The following is a 17,099-nucleotide window of genomic DNA, read 5'->3' as shown; positions in this document are numbered from 1 at the left end:
TTTACCCATTTCAAGAGCGTCTTTGAGCTATTTCGTATCTATGTATCAAGGTTGTTTCCCCCCCCGCCCCCCAAAGAAAGAAAAAAAGCTGGTCAATTATATTTAACACTGTTTTATTTATAATGGAAAAATGTCATGATAACCTGCTCTGAAGAATAGAAAGATGAATAACTATGGTGCAGCTGTAATCATTAGAAGGAGCTGCTGTTAGTCCAGTGGTATAGTGATTTAGCTTTCTCTTCTGCAGCACTTACTATGGAACAGGCACTCTGTTAATCCTCTTGTACACAATTCCTCATTTAATCTTCATAATAACCCATGTGATATCATCCTGTCCTCATGACACATGAGAAAGACTAAACACAAAGGAAGTGGCATGCCCCACTTTGCACAGAGAGGATTCAAGCCCAGATAATTCAGCTCCAGTGCTTGCAATCTCACTTGTTCCTATATCATCCAGTGTCTCTACCATTAAGTGGAACCTGTAGGGAGCCACATTGATTTACTCTTCATTTGACCTGTAGAGCAACAAAAATAATATCTGCAGCAGAGGAGAAAGAAGAGAAGTGAAGATTAATATGCCAAAAAGACAGCCATGTTGATTGTGTTACCTACCTGTCACCGTGTAACTAAATTGCACCCCAAAGTTTAACTTGAAATAGCAATCATTTACTGTGTCAGTTTCTGCAGTCAGGAATGTGGGAGTAGCTTATTTACTGGATGACAGCTTCTTGGGAGGCCATGCTGGGGCTGCTGAGTTGGACTTCAGTCATGTGTGATCTGGGTTGGAGCACAGGACCTGCTTTTGTTAGAGGCTCCCAAACACAGCTGGTCACAAAAAGCCTCCATTCCTTGTGTTCTGGTGGGAAGCAGATACCTTGATCATGGGCCACATGCTGCAAAATGGCAGCTGGATTGCTTGAGAGCAGCCATGCAAGAGCAAGGAGAAGGCCACAAATCTTTCTGTGGCCAAGGGTAATGTATTTTTATTTCCAGAACATTCGACTGTTAAAAATGATTCTCCAAGTGTGGCTCTTGCTCAATGGAAGGAGAATTAGTTTCTACATTTTCAGAGAAGGATTATATATAAGAATTTACAGCTGGACAATGGTTGATCCCAAAACTCAGGAGGCTGAAGCAGGCAATCTTTACAAAAGTTGTCCTGGTCATAATGTCTCTTCATAGCAATAAAACATTAACTTAAACACTAATATACATCTCTGGAATTGATAAAAATCAGAAAAACTTTTTACTAAAGAGACTGCTAATGGTCACATTGAATTCTCAGATACTCATCTGACCTTTATTCTGTACTGTGAAAATGGTAGATTACCCTGTAAGAGGAAGAATATTTTGGGAAGTTCAAGGACATTCCGATACCTAACTAGGATTCCTCCCAGGAAGACCCTTCTCTGCTTCAGTCTAGCTGCCCTTAAAATTGACCAAAGTTGCACAGAACCTTCACACCTTTCAACTTCTCAGTTCTTAGAAGACACAGAGCTATGGAATGTGTTGGTGTCTATTCTCTCAACCTCCTATTAAGGCTATTACCTACCCCTAGGCCTCCTGGGCCTTCACAGAAGGTCCAGTGGGGAACAGTTAATAGACAACACTGTCACATAAGTCCTGTTCCTCTAAAGTGCCAGCATGCTGAATCTCAGACTTGTGCTGTGGTTTCTTTCTTTGCCCTGGATGCAATTAAAAAAAAAAAAAACTCCATTGTAAACTATCTTTTGTGGTTAAAGTAGGGCTTTTCTTTTATACAATCCAAATTTTGCAATATCATGATCTTCATTTCCACAAGTCCTGTATTTAAAGTCATGGAACTTCCATTTTTAGAGCAAAGCAAATGGAAACAGAAACTATTGTTTTAATATTTATCATGTGGTAAACATTGGCAAGAACTTTTTCTGTATAGTTAGTGTCCTGGGAATGAATTTTTATTTTCTATTTAAGTGAAAGAGGTGTGATTTGGGAGTGACTGACAATTTTCAGTTCTTTTTAGATCGAGACTTTGAGATTCTTTTGAGTACAAGAGGATTGATGCTCTTAACAGGAAATGTGGCTATTACTAACGTAAACCCAGTTCCAATCCATGGTTTTAGTTTAGGAAAACCACCACCACCACCACCACAACTGTGGAATCATGCAGGTCTTCATGTTGTAGGTCAAAATTGTAAGTGTTTTGTTTTTTACTGTAGCTAAACCGGGCTGGCTTTTGCTGTTATCTTTTGCAGATGTGGAGCCATGTTTTTTTTCTGAAGTGCATTTAACCTGGGTTTTGGAGCCCACAGGTGGCATTGCTTAGATTGGAAGAAAAGTGATTTCTGAGCAATGTACTCTAAATCTTGTGATTGTCTTGTCAGGACAACAGAGTTCAGACTGTACTCCAGGACAGATGAGGGACTCTCCCCGGAGGAAATGGAAGTTTCCACTGTTTGTCCTGATAGATAGGCAGACAGACCAGAGAGAAGTCCACCACATGCTGAGGACAGAGACAGGTAGGATCTGAATTAAGAATCCAGTGTGGTGATAATTTATCTGTGTCCCCCGATAAAATTTATCTGAGGATCAGAGAATAAAGGCCAGTCACAATTAGTAAAAACAGAAGTCATGCAATGTTAGCAAACACCCTTAATCCATCTGCATCTCTGTGAGTTCAAGGTCACACTAGGGAATAGAGCCAAGCATGGTGACACACGCCTTTATCCCAGCATCCACCATAGAGTTCTGGAGGTCTGTGCAGACAGACAGGAAGTGACGTAGCTTGGTGGAGAGAGGAAATGAGTTAGCAGAATAGAAAGATATATGTCTGTTTAGACTGGAAATCGCTCACTTTGGAAGCTGTGGCGTGGCGAGGTAAGGTTAGCTGGTGGCTGTTCCAATTCTTCTGATCTCTGTCAGATTTTCACCCTATTTCTGGCTCCGTGTTTTTTATTTAATAAGACTGCTTAGAAATTTGTCTACAATCCAGGATGTAGAGATGGAGAAATTCACAGCAAGAGTGGAGTCTGCACTGCTTGTGAGCCTGTGGGGAGGGAAGCAAAGACCTTTAAATGAAAGTAAGAGGCTAGAAGCATCCAAAGTAACCACTGTCTGCAGAAGTGAGTACCACACTTCATTGTATCTCTGAGACACTCTTGTAGTTGTTACCCTAACTGCCTGGAATTGCTTCGATCAAGGCACTCTCCTACCCCAACCTCCCAAGCAGCAGGGGATGCAGGGCTGTGCCACTGTGACAAGCTGTATTATAATATAGAGTATGTTTTATTTCTACACTAAAAACTCCCAGTGAAGTATTAGGATTTGTATATGTTTGCTTATCATATATGTGTGCTGTATAGTCTATTTGTTATGCACGCTTCATCTACCATAGTAATAACTCAGCATGTTTCTCTCTATTTCCTCAAAATTTTTAAAAAATTAAGAGAAAGAAGCATTGTATGTGCCCATGCACTGTAGTTTACATAAGGCCATGAGGATAAATCTGTATGTACTGGCAGCTCACCTGTACTGTTGACCTGTTGAGCTTGGAAGTCAGATGTTGTTCACAGCTGTATGCCTTCACTGCGTGCCTTCTCCAATTCTTACTCCTCTGTAGATTTCACTTCTTCCATTCACTTCTGGCAAGCAGTTTTGATGACAGGCATCAAACAGTGGTAAGCAAGTGAAATGTCCATGTTGATAGCAAAAATAAGAATAATGGTAACAGCTTCAATACAATGGAGCAAGCAGGTATAAAGGTAAGAAGGTGGGCCTTTGACATTAGGGAAGACCCCATAGATGTTATTGCAGAGTGAGGATAGGATGCTGTTCTTATGAAGGGCACCTACAAGAGACTAAGGCCAAGGCTGTGCCAAATCCTGTGTGCTCTGGCTTATCGTAGTAATTTGCAGGAATATACCCATCATACACACAACGGTACATATGTATATGATCTCATTCAGTGTTTATGACAGCCCTATCTTGTTGCATACTGGAGAAGACCTCTGATACATTAGGAGAAAAGGTCTCTGAGGCCTTACAGCTAGGAAATGACGGTAAAGCCAGGGATTGGGCCAGACAGTGTGACTCAGTGCTGAAGCACTGTGTTGTAATGCCTCCAGGCCCTACAGTCTTGTCTTCTCACCCTCCTGCCTTCAGAGAAATTTTATTATGTCAGAGTCTTGGCTTTTTTGAGTCAAAGGAAGGAGTAGCTAAGGAAAGGAAATTTACGGAGTCCATGCTTGGAACAAAGTAGAATTGAGAATGAGCCTTTTGAGAAATTGTTAATTTCTCAGCCTCACATCCATTTACCCTGCTCCTTGGTACTGCTGCCACCTTTAACCACAAGCCTGGCTAAAAAGGTCACATGTCTCAGTTACCTCCACATGCAAGTGTGGTCATACAATCAACTGTTGGTGAGCAAGACTCATTCAAAACGATCCTTATGTGCATAGGGAGTGTTTGTTGTAAGATGAATTGCTAAACTGTCTTATTAATTTAAAAAAAAAAAACGGAGCCATACATTGGGGTGAAAGCTAAAAAATCAGAGGAATAAAACAAGCCAGGTACAAGTTCTTACTCCTGAGAAATCCTCAGCCCAAGAGAGCTACTTCCTGTATACTCACGCCTGTGTACTGCTCTGTGCCCTGCCATCTTACTTCTTCTCTCCACCCAGCTACATCACTTCCTCTTTCTGCCCAGCTTTATCACTTCCTGTCTGTCTGTAAAGACCTCCAGACCTCTATGGTTAACTAGCACTCGGATTAAAGGCCTGTGCCACTTCCCAGTGTGGCCTTGAACTCACAGAGATCTGGATGAATCTCTGCCTCCCGAGATCAGATCACCAAGCAAGCTTTATTTGTTAGAGAACAAATAAAATATCACCACAGTTTGTCACTGTCACATTCTGCTTCCCACTACTTAGCACTTCAGTCAAGACTGCATGAACTCTATAGCTCTCATCAGTAGGGGTTTACTGAAGAAAGAAAAAATAATAATGCAGCTTGGTATAATCGCAACTGCTTGGGAGGCTAAGGCATGAGTTCTAGGCCTGCCTGGACAGTTGTGAATATCTATCTGTGCCTGTTAGTTTTTGTCACTTTAACAAACTAGAATCAACTGTAAGAGGAATCTCTGTTGAGGAATTATTTGTATCAGATTGGCATGGGGGCTTGTCTGGGGGGCACTTTCTTCATTGATGATTGATGTAGGAGGACCCAGCCCCCTGTGAGTGGCGCTATCCCTAGTCAGGTAAGCCTCTGCTATATAGGAAAGGTAGCTAAGCAAGCCAGGGTGGTCAACCTAGTAAGCAATGCTCCTCTGCAGTCTCCCCTTCAGTTCCTGCCTTGAGCTCTGGTCTTGACTTCTCTTGGTGATAGAGTATAATGTGTAAACTGAAACAAGCCCTTCCTTCCCCAAATAGCTCTTGGTCATGGTGTTAATCACAGGGAAGCAGACTAGAACACATACACCTCAGATTATGGGACAGAAAGACAGTCACCTAGGACTCTGATAACACTACAAAGTAGTCAGCTCAAACCTAGAAACACATTTTCTTAGAAATGAGCTAGAAAGAAACAAATTTGTTCACATTACAGTTGCTAGAGTGAGTTTTGTGCTACATGCACTCAGGGAATACCTAGATTATTGATCAGGGTTGTACTGTTTTTATTGTACAAAGCGCTGGGTGAGGTAGAAGGCCAAGGATGAAATCTAGCTTACACTGTTACCCTCAACAAGCCATGGGTCTTGATAAAGGGCTGAGTCTACCTGGGAAACAAAGGTGCTGTTTTCTAGTTCACTCAGAGACCTGCTCATCAAGTAGCAGCTCTATTTAGAGGAGATGTGCAGGCTAGCTGAGACTTCATTCTAACTCTAACCAGCAAGTTGCTGTCTGATATCATGGCGTTACATCAGTTTTCGGGAGCAGGAATCATTCAGAGGAATGATTACCAGGGTTAACACGAGGAACATATAAGTATTTTCTCTGATCATTCCAGAAATAACTGGAGAAGTATCTAACAGAAAACTGGACTTCTTACAATAGGGAAGACAAGCATTTAAAATAACCTAAGTAGAACATAAAAGATGACTTTAGTTTTAATCATGGATTAGTGTACACTCATCTCATTTAATTCAACTACATCAGAATTAGATGTTCAGTGTCCTAGTTTCACAGAAGAGGAAGCAGTCTTGGAGTTGATAAATAAATGTTCATGTCACAGTTAATGAAGACTATATTCTAACCCAGGTTTGTCTGAATCCTTAAGCCCTATATTTAATCACTCCTCTTCATATCTACCTGGTGCCACCCAAATTTCCACACATCTGAATTAATTAAGTCCTAAATCAAGGAAGATTCCAGAAACCTGGGACAGCTTTGGAACAGATGCAGCTGACGTGTCAGGATGCCTTTGTGCAGGGTAGGGATGGTTCCTTCGCTCTTCAATACTTTCTGGTTCTGAAAGGAGTTGTAAAGATGTATAAAGCAGCCAAGATTCCCACTCAGCATGACACAACCCTCCCAGCTTCAAGAAGTCAGCCCCAGAACTCTCCATGGGAAAGGGCAAGTCCTCACTAATGAAATTTCTCCTCTGGAGGTACAGCCTCCCTCTTGTGCTCGATTTAAGTTCATCTTGGGCTCACCCTCCCCTAGGTTATTTTAAGGCAGTATTAATGTTTTATGACTCATTTCCTAGTTTTCTGCTAAAAAAAAAAAAAAAAAGGAATCACAGCCCAGGCATTCCACTTCCAACTCTGCAAACAGCTGATGTGTGATTTGGAAACATATATTTTATTGTGAAAGGGAAGGATATTCAAGAAATAAGAAATTATTTCTGCTGGACCAGTATCAGTTTCTTGATGGCTTGCTCCCTTACACTCCTGCCCTCCCTCTCTTTCACCACACACATGTAAACACATGGCAGTTGCAGAGCTCAACAGTGACATTTCCTGTAGAACTATAAAATTTACTCTAGAGAGACAAAAGGTCGTTCCTGAGGAATTTCTACCTCCAATAGCTGACAGATTATTTCAGAGATATGGCTGTGGATTCACTTACTTTTTTTGGAAGTCTCTATAGACTTTTCCCGGTTTCAAATGTGCACACACACGTGCACACTCCCATTTGAATTAATATAAATATGTATTATATTAAGATAAGTATATATTAATACATATAATACACATATTCCTCCAAATAAAATCCAAATGCTCAATAGAAGCAATACTAATAAATTAATTGTGCTTGTTCTTAGAAAAGGTCAGCATGCACCTGATAAAGAGCATAACTAAAGGAAAGAAAAATCAAGCTGTAAAATGGCTACGGTACAAGAAAGGGATATAAGCTTTTAACATTTCCCAGTGGGGGGCTTCCAGGGGAACTCAGCTCACACCTGACCTATCCATTCCTAAGCAAGACCTGAGAATACTCCTCTCATGCTCTTCAAGAGACAGCTGCATTGTTTTATTAGGCAACTGATGCAAACTGTTCTAAAATCTAAACCAAAGTAAGGAAGGCACAGTGGTAATTGTATCACAAAGAAAATCTCATAGACTCACTCCGAACCACAGATGATGAAATCAGGCAGCTATATATAGTAAAAGTTATGAGAGCAATGACACCTTATATTCAAGAAATAGAGTAGAAATATGACATCATTCAAGTTTATATATTAGAAAATTATGTGAATATCTACAGACATATCATCTCTAATGTATTTTAATTACTTCTTTTATTTTTGAGATTATAATTACTATATTCCCCTTTCCCTTTTATTCCTCCAAGCCCTTTGATAAATCCCTTCTTTCTCTCTTTCAAATTCATGGCCTCTTTTTTTCATTAATTTTATGTGTGTGTGTGTGTGTGTGTGTGTGTGTGTGTGTGTGTGTGTGTGTGTGTTCCTAAATACATAAGTAAAACCTGCTCCTTAGTTGCCTGTAGTTCTTAGTGTAAGGTCAAGGCCTCATAGGCTTTCCCCCATCCACTTTGGCATGTTTGTTATTGTTGTCTTTCTTCAGCTCGTGTTTAGACATTCATGTTGGTGAGACCTTTTGGTGCAGCTTCTGACCTTCATAGGAGACACAGTCTTAGGGCCAGTGAAGTCATGATCTCAGAGGAGAACTGCCCCTTTACTAAACCACCACGATCTTTAATTATATCCTTCATGTTTGTCCTTACACCCACAGATAAGTGGAGTCCATGCCCTTCCCCATGAAACTTCTTTGTGCAACAGATGAGTACTATTACAGAAACTACAACCCATCAAAATAAAGAATTGTAAAGCCCAGTCCCAAAGGATACATCTATAGTTAAATTCCTGCACCCCAAGCTTAGGGATCATTTTGGGAAAAAAGAGATCAAAAATGCTGTGTAAACAACAGAATTGCTAAGTTTTCTGTGAGATTAAATATTAAATTCTTAAGAGAATATTATTTCTTTGTGTCACATTAGAAAGGAACACTGGAATGGTTACTGTTATTAATTTGACAAAAGTTAGAATCACTGAGGAAGGAAGTCTTTCTGAGGGACTGTTTAGATGAGGCTGACCAAGTAGCATATCTGTGGGGGATTATCTTGATGACATTAATTGATCTGAAACTTACCCACTGTGGGTAGAACCATCCTCTAGGTAGAAGATCCTGGTCTGTATATGAGTAGAGAACAGAACTAGCATGCAAGCTGTTCTAATTGTTTTTCTGTTGCTGTGAAAAAAATGACCTGGTGCAAACAATGAAAAGAAGAGTTTATTTAGGCTCACTGTTCCAGAGAGATGGGATAAATCACGCATGGAAGTCATGGCAACAGGCAGAGAAAGCATGGCAACAGGAGAGGAAATGTGGGTAATTCCACCTTCATAAACACACAGGAAGCAGAAAGAATATGAAGTAGGATGAGGCTTCAAACACTCACGATCCATTCCCAATAACTACTTCCTCAACAAGACACTACTGTTAAAGGCTCCATAACTTTCCGAAACAGCACCACCAATAAGCCTTAAATACATGAGCCTGTGAGGGACATTTCTCATTCAAGCCTCAATAGATGCGTTTGTCATTCTCTGCTTTCTATTGTGGATTCCATGTAAGGCTCTGCTTCAAAATTCTGCTTTTACTTTCCCGCCATGATGGACTATACCTTGAACTGTGAAACCAAATAAATCATGTTTATCTTATGTTGCTTCTGTCAGAGTATATTATTACAACAGAAAAGAAGCAAAGACAAAATTTTTAGTGTGTGAGAACTGCTTTCTTAAGTTCTTGGTACCCAGACTCTTCATTTTTATGTTAATAAGTGTTGAGTGATGGCTTCAGGTTAATAACGTCACATATTATTTCATTAATTCCTCAGGTCCCATATTCTACTACATAGGTACTGTCATGACTCCCATTTAAAGGATGAGGAAATTGGGGCAGATGTAACTAATTTTGGAAGCAGTACAGATATAACTAGACCAATCTGATGCTGTCCTTCAAGTTCCTGAAGCTCAGTCCTACACTTTTGGAGGCTTTGTAGCTATCTGTTTACTGGGAGCTTGGAGCCATGGTAGAGAGCTGGAGCCTGCACTGGGAAAAGAACTGGAATTCCAAGTGTCTCTAGTGGGATAACAATCTATGTTTATCAGTAACCAAAAGTGTCATTTTCAGAGAGTGCTATCGTTGCAGAGTACTTTGAAAAACTGCACGTCTCCTTTGTAATAACCTTATAGCAAAGTATTACACATTTTCCTATAAACCAAAGTGATGAAATGATCAGCTCCTCAATGATCACAAACAACTTGTAAAATCCTACTAGGTGAGGCATCATAATGTTCAATAAATTGAAGCTATTACATTATTGTTCTTGTATTAGGGACACAGCACCTCAGTGTCTTCCAGAGAGAATGGTTTCCCAGCCCTTTCCTAAGAAACTGCGTGAAAACCTCAGGAGTATTCTTTAGTGAAAGCATTTCCCCACTCGGTCACCATTTTCTGAGGCTTTTTCTAAGCTATTCTTCATTCTACTCACTGGAGATGCTTTCAGTGAAGGGAACAGATTCTCCTCATTCTAGGAATCCTGCACTTGAAGATACAGCTTTTACACAAACAACACCAACACAAAAAAAAAATGTGTTTCAAATGTGCTTGTGTGTGCAGAAACACAGGACAGATTAAAAGACAGAAAGTGATTCTGCTGATACTAATTTAGACAGTGCAGCCCAGGAAGACTTCTTGAGAAGTTTGAGGCCATCTGTGATAATGACACTATCTTGGAGACCAGCCTTCTGACATCAGAAACAGCAAGAACAAGAGTTGAGTGTTACCTTGACTTCTGCAAGATGGGAAGCATCAGAGGTCCGTGCAGTTGAAGTACAGTGGAAAAGGAAAAGGAAGAGGAGCTGAGTTGGAAAGCAAGCAAGACCCTAAGTTTCACCCAGGCAATGAGATATGAGGCTCTGATTTTCATTCTAGATGAGATGATAAACCATTTTGGCACTGGGCAGTAGAATGTCACTTATGATCTGACACATTTTAAAGAATCTGTGTCTTACATAAAAAATTCAATCGTACTACTTAATACTGGGTGACAGCCACTCCATGGTTTAGAGGTAACCATGGTCCTGAATGGTAATTATTTCAATGGCTGGGTTCTACACTGAAATTGAGGCAAACTAATTGAACCTGCATCAAAGCAGGGAAAAATCATACATAGGGCTATATGAAAAGCAGGGCTGAGAACTTAAAGCTGGAATAGGGACTGTATTTGTTAGTATTTTTTGAAAGAACAGAACCAATAGGATGAGCTATGTTTCCACACACATGCATGTGTGTGACTGTGTGTGTATGTGTGTGTGTATTCACCAAATCACTTACTTCTAGTAACAACAGCTGAGAGGCTAAGTTGTTGCTAAACCAGTAGTTGCTTAGTCCTTGAGGCTGGGTGCCTCAGCAGTCCCAACATGGTCCTGAAAACATGGAAGGTTCTTGGAGAACTGTTGCTCCTCAGTCAACAGTGGAAGCCTAGGAATTCTTGTTCTGATATTAGCAAAGGAATCAGACCCAGCAGCAAGAGGATAGAGCAGTTTGGTGATGAGAGGGAAGGCCAAGCCAGAAAAAGGCAAACTTTTTCATCTGGGCTGCTACCAGAACATACTGTTCACATTTGGGGTTGATCTTCCCACATCAGCTAAGGTAATTAAGACAATTTCTCGAGTGGCGATCCCTATTCAGGTGACTCTAATTTGTGGCCAATTGACATTAAAAGCAAGTTTAAACACTAGACATGTTTCTGCTGATGTCACTGGGAAACAAATAAAGACTTCTGTTGACAGAAGGCAGCCTAGGGTTCTTCAAAGAATCCCAGACTCTTACCTTCCTTTTGTGATCAGCAAGGAGATGCAGACCTGCGGAGTAGTTCATCGGTACAGGCAGCTGGTGATTTGATTTGCAAGAGGTGAGAGTCAGAAGGGATGAGAAACCAGGAAAGAGTGGGCACACATAAGAACACCAAGGTGAATGAGAGGTAAAAGTCTACAGGAAATTAGCTAAGAGACAATTAACATTCATACCTAGTGACAGAAAAGTATGACAAATATGAGCTTCTTTTAACTAGAACAATGACCATGGGAAAGGGGGCTCAAATACGTTCAATAACCGCCCTAGGGCATGGGATTGATGAGTGGCAGAGCAGATATTGAAGGTCAGGCATTTTCTTCTTTTTCCAAAGCTTGTGCTTTTTATATGCCACTTCAAGTTGTGCTGGTGATGTTGGCACAGTGACAGTGAGGAGATTGTCCCAAATAAATGTGAAAATAAATCTTGGGCTATTCATTACCCAAGCTTTATAAGCAAGTCGTCATCCCCATGGCAGCATTGAGCTGCAGTGGAGAAATCTCAGTACACACATAAGGAAGCATCATTCTGGTTTATGGCACTCATACCTGCTGGATTGGAGGAGTGGATATGAAAGAAGAATCACACACACACACACACACACACACTCACACACACATACACACACCTATCTTACTTGTAGCTAAAATAATAAAAAGAAACAGAATTCTCATGGGGGGGGGGAAAGACCTTTCAATACGTTCTATTTCACTTGAAATATTTATCATTAGGTTTAATAAATTCTTGCTTGAAGTCCATCTGGTTTAGAATTCTAAGGAAAACCCAAATTTTACAATGTTCTTTTGGAAATAGCTGCCTAAGTCCTATCTCCATGAAAATCATAGTCACAGGAGAATACATTTTTTCCCCGACTTCATTCTACAAATACTTATTGAGCATAAAGTATATGTCATGCTCTATGGTAATTGGGCAAAGGGATCCCTAATTACTGTTGTTGTTCTTTCTAATCATATAATATCACTAGTGATTCTTATAACAAACAAATGGCAGAAAATACCTCAATTAAATGATGCATAAAATCGGCTGCAACTGGTATTAAAAGCTGACACGACATAACATATATAATATGCAGGTCCCTGTCTTTATTTTTCAGTAGACTTGCATCTTGTTTTCATTCTCTTGTATCTGGTTATTATTAAGTAGAGAGGGTTTTCAGCACACTATGGTGCATAAATTTCCATTGGCTAAATGTCAATCGCAATGACTATTTTTATGTGTGGTTGGTCCGTATTTGTGTGGAGTTTGCTAATGTTTCTTGGTATGTTCTAAAATTCAAACAGGCCTCAGTGTGGAGAGATGAGACTTCTATGATTGTCCAGTCTTGCCCATCTGGCTTGGCCCCTCCTGGAACTGCCATCATCCCTAGAATTAACATTTGGAGGCACTCCAAGGGAATGTTCTCTGTGGCAAGTTCCCAAGTGAGCATCAACTCTTGCTGCTGGAATTATGCAGGACAGAAGAGAACATGGATTTATCTCTAACTGTTAAGCCAGGGTGTGCTGCCCTTCCAGAGCTCAGTGCATCAGAAACACTAATCCTGCCTGCCTGAGGAGGATTAAATGGAGCCACTGTGGCCCAGCTGCCAAACTATGGGACTACATTAGTCAGAGACCTCCCTGGGGCAGATAGATACAAAGGACTTTGTAACAAACAAACAACAACAAAAACCCATCAGAGCTAGGGGTGAGCTATAACATATTAAGACGAAACTGCAGGGTTGAATTTTCAAGCAGGAAGAGAACTATATCCATTTATATTTTGAAGTTGAAGAAATAGCTAGCCAGGGAAAGTGGGTGCTTTAACTGGGGGCATTTCACTGCTAAAGCACAGATCCAGGCCTGGACCTCACATCTCAAATCCCAGCAGCAGCTGTTCACAGATAGCTATTTTAGGCAACCCTCTGGTGTTGTTTTCCACAATTGTGCTCTCCATCATAATTACAGATGATTTGTGTTAGCCTGGTTTATGTTACTGTAAAGAACACCTCATGTAAATGGTCCTCAAAGAGTAGCTGATGTGGGCTCACTGTCTCATGGATTCAGCTCCCAGTTGCTTGGCCCTGTGTATCAGGCCTGTGTCAGCACAGTACGTCATGGATGGGGCATATGATGGAAAAGGCCTGTTTACTTCATGATAGCTAGAAGCAAGAGGTGGGGAAAAGAGAGAGGGACAGAGCAGGGGAGTCCAGTTTCCCTTTTAAGAGGCTTCCATGGAGCTAAGTTTCTACGTTTGTCCCCTATATTTGACCAGTACTACAGGCTGGTTACAAAAGACTTTAACATGGTGCACATTGGGATCATTCAATGCTTCTTTATCTACTCATTCATTCTCTGTCTCTGTCTCTGTCTCTTTCTTTTTCCTTCCTTTTTAGTACTGGGGATTGAGCCTAGGATCTTACACATACTAAGCAAGTGTTCTACCACTAAGCTACATCCCTAACACTTTTACTGTTGACACAGGCTTTCTCATTAAAGTTGCCCTGGATCTCCTTGAATTCAATTGGTAGCCCAGGCAGACCTTGAACTTGCATTCTTCCTTCATTAATCTCATAACCTGTTGTATCACACACTTTGGCCAACAAACCCTGCTATCTTTTATATCTTAAGTAATCACAAAATTGTGAAGAAATTTTATATATATGTTTTCTACTGTCAAAATACCTATGACTGAGTGCTTTATCAATAAGGGATATTTTATTTAGATCACAATTCTATAAGTATGATGAGTATGAGTATGATGTTGGAATCTTCCAGAGTTCTGGTAACCACCTCGCTTTGTTCCATTCATAACAGAAAAGCCTAAATGTTAAGTTACATGTATTTGTAGAGTTAAGGGAAGCATGGAACTTGCGTAGCAAAATCCATTTCTATAGAGACCAACCCAAGTCCCATGAAAGCAAGACTTCAGTTTTTTTTAAGGAAAGCACCAATCCCCCATAAAAAGCACCAGTATCTCTCAATATTGGTCCCTTAGAAATCAAATATTTGCATAAGGAAAGAACATCTCTAAGCAACTGCAGTGCCATACACAGGAGAGTTTTCCCTAAATCACTTGATGGTGTGTTACTACATGATATCTATAGCCTCAAACACTATGCTATACATATCAATCAAAGTTCTCTAAAGGAGAACAATCAATAGAATATGTACTGTAGTCACAGGTATCATATATCAGATATTCTGCATATCAGATATTTATATTATAATTCATGAGAGTTGCAAAATTAAGTTATGAAGTAGCAATGAAAATAATTTTATGTTTGGGGGTCACCACAACATGAGGAACTGAAAACCACTGAGGTAGGTAGGTAGATAGAAAGTCTGGGCAGTCCAACAAGGGCCATCTTCAAAACCCAGTAAGTTTACAGCTCATGAGTCTGGATGCATCAGATATCTCGATTCAGCCTTGAAAACCTGGAAGAACCAATATAGTACTGAGTCTTCTTCAGAAAACTGAAGCCTAATGCTAGTAGAGGATAGCAGCAGTGGTGACAGACACACCCACTCTGGAAGAAGTGAAGGTGATCAGGGTCGCCACTTTTTTCCCAAAGTCTTTATACCAAGGCCACCCTTTGGATGGTGCCCATCCTAAGGTTGGATCATCTTTCTTCATTCATCTTCTCTAGAAACACCCTCATAAACATGCTGGAGTATGTCTCCTTGGTGATTCTAGGTTGCCAAGTTGACAATCAAGACCAACTACCCCAGAGTATGTACCTCATAAATAAAGACAATGTCATACTGTATTCCCCAATAGTACCATATGCAACCATTGACATCAGGAAATTGACATTGATACTGTGCTCTCATCTAATTGGATCTCATTTATTTCCTCGGTTTCACAAAGATTTCTTTCACAGCAGAAGGGTCCAATCCAGAATCCCACAATGCTTTTGATTACCTCAGTACCATTCAATGTTAGTGGATCTTCCATGTTTTCTTGACTTCCATGACCTCAACAGTTTTGAAGATCACAAGAAAGTTTTTATCTAGTGCTCCTTATTATTTTAGTTTTTGTATGATGCTCCTCTATGCTCAGAGTCATGTCCTTACATTTTCAGCAATACTTCAGAAATACCATTATGTGTAATTCATTACATCTCTACATGCACACATGATTTGTCCCATTTCAAAGAGGTTACATGAATACTTGGTGAGGCCATGCCGAATAGCTCCAGTGAACCGTTACTTTGTCCTTTTTCAATTAAGAAGTACGTAGAGGGAAAACACTCCTTTATATGGCATTGCCATAGTTTATAGATGTTTTTCCTCATGTTTTTCCTGTTTTCTCATGAAAACATAGATGTTTTCCTCATTTGATTCCCGAGGCAATGATACTGAAATATACTGGTACATTTAGAGAAATTGGTGGGCGTTTTGTTTTTGTTATTATTGTTTAAAGATTGACATCTTACACTCACAGGTTTGGGTTGGTTTCTATACAAGCTAAGCAAGCTTCACACTTCCTTTGCCCTTGGATACGTGTGTCACCTGACTTCCAGGCTTTCCTGTTGTGATGCGCACACAGCACAAGGATACCAGAACTGAAATGCCCCATTCTTTGCGCTGTTTTCGATCTCGAGTCACTTAGTCACATGGGTAAAGGTATTGACCCATTTTATTGAAGAAGTAATCATCTGGTGCTCTTGCTAATGACCCGAATGCCCCAATTTGCCCCAAAATTGAGCAATTGAAGCTCCTTCCAGATATAGCCTGTGTGCTTGGCATGCTTTCATTACTGACTACCTCACTGCTTTCTGGAACAAGACGGTGCAGGCTCAATTGTCCTGCCCCAGCTGTTGAATCACACAGAAGATCTGGGTATTTGTTGTGTTCATTGCCACTGACTTGTCACTGTGCTGACGCATCACCAGTGTGCACAGTGTGCAGCGCTTTCACACACGTGCGCACACACGGGGGTGGGGGGGGGGCAGACCAAGCGGAAGAGTAGAGATTGTTATTCCTGTGCATACATGGAGAGGAAAATTCACGAGTTTACTTTGGTAACTCCACTTCTAATGTAATACAAAGTCCATGTTTATTTTCTCATTTCACTATGTGGAATTAATTACCTTCTCTGGCAGGAAAACAACAACAACAACACAGAACTCTGCCTCACCCTGTTCTGACTTTGTTTGCTTTATTTTCTCCACCTCCACAGCACAAGCACTGTCTCTACCTAGAGTCTAGGCCCTGGACACTCTCTTACCATGCTGGAGCTTCGATTCCCCTACTCTGCGATGCTTTCCTGTAGGAAAGCTTTTCACCCCACCCAGCCCCAAACACTCCACACAGACCCCACAGTTCACTCCTCCTTGGAAGAATCATGGAGGTTCCCTGGCACTATGCCCTGAGGACACCCATTTGCTCCATCCTCCTAAAGCTTCAGTGCAAATTGTTCAAGAGGGAATGAGAAGGATAAATACAAGTAGGAGGAGGAGGAAACCCTCTTGTATCCACATAGCCAGTGCCCCCACAGCCTCCCTGGTCCTCCATTACTCTCTTCTCGCATATGAAAGGTCATGAATAACATTGAGCCACGGTCATTGGTGTGCACAGGGTCACTGGGTCTTAGATCCTTTAGGCAGATTATAGCCTATTCATCTTCTAGGCCCAGAATTCAGCTTAATGATTAGCACAGAGGAGAGCCCAATATATATTTATTCAATAAGAAAATGAAAGATCTCCTAAATTAATGAATACTTACAGCTATATATTCATCCA

This window comes from Peromyscus maniculatus, chromosome 6 (genome assembly GCF_049852395.1).
Source record: "Peromyscus maniculatus bairdii isolate BWxNUB_F1_BW_parent chromosome 6, HU_Pman_BW_mat_3.1, whole genome shotgun sequence".
Classification (NCBI taxonomy): domain Eukaryota; kingdom Metazoa; phylum Chordata; class Mammalia; order Rodentia; family Cricetidae; genus Peromyscus; species Peromyscus maniculatus.
This window is presented reverse-complemented; position numbering follows the sequence as displayed.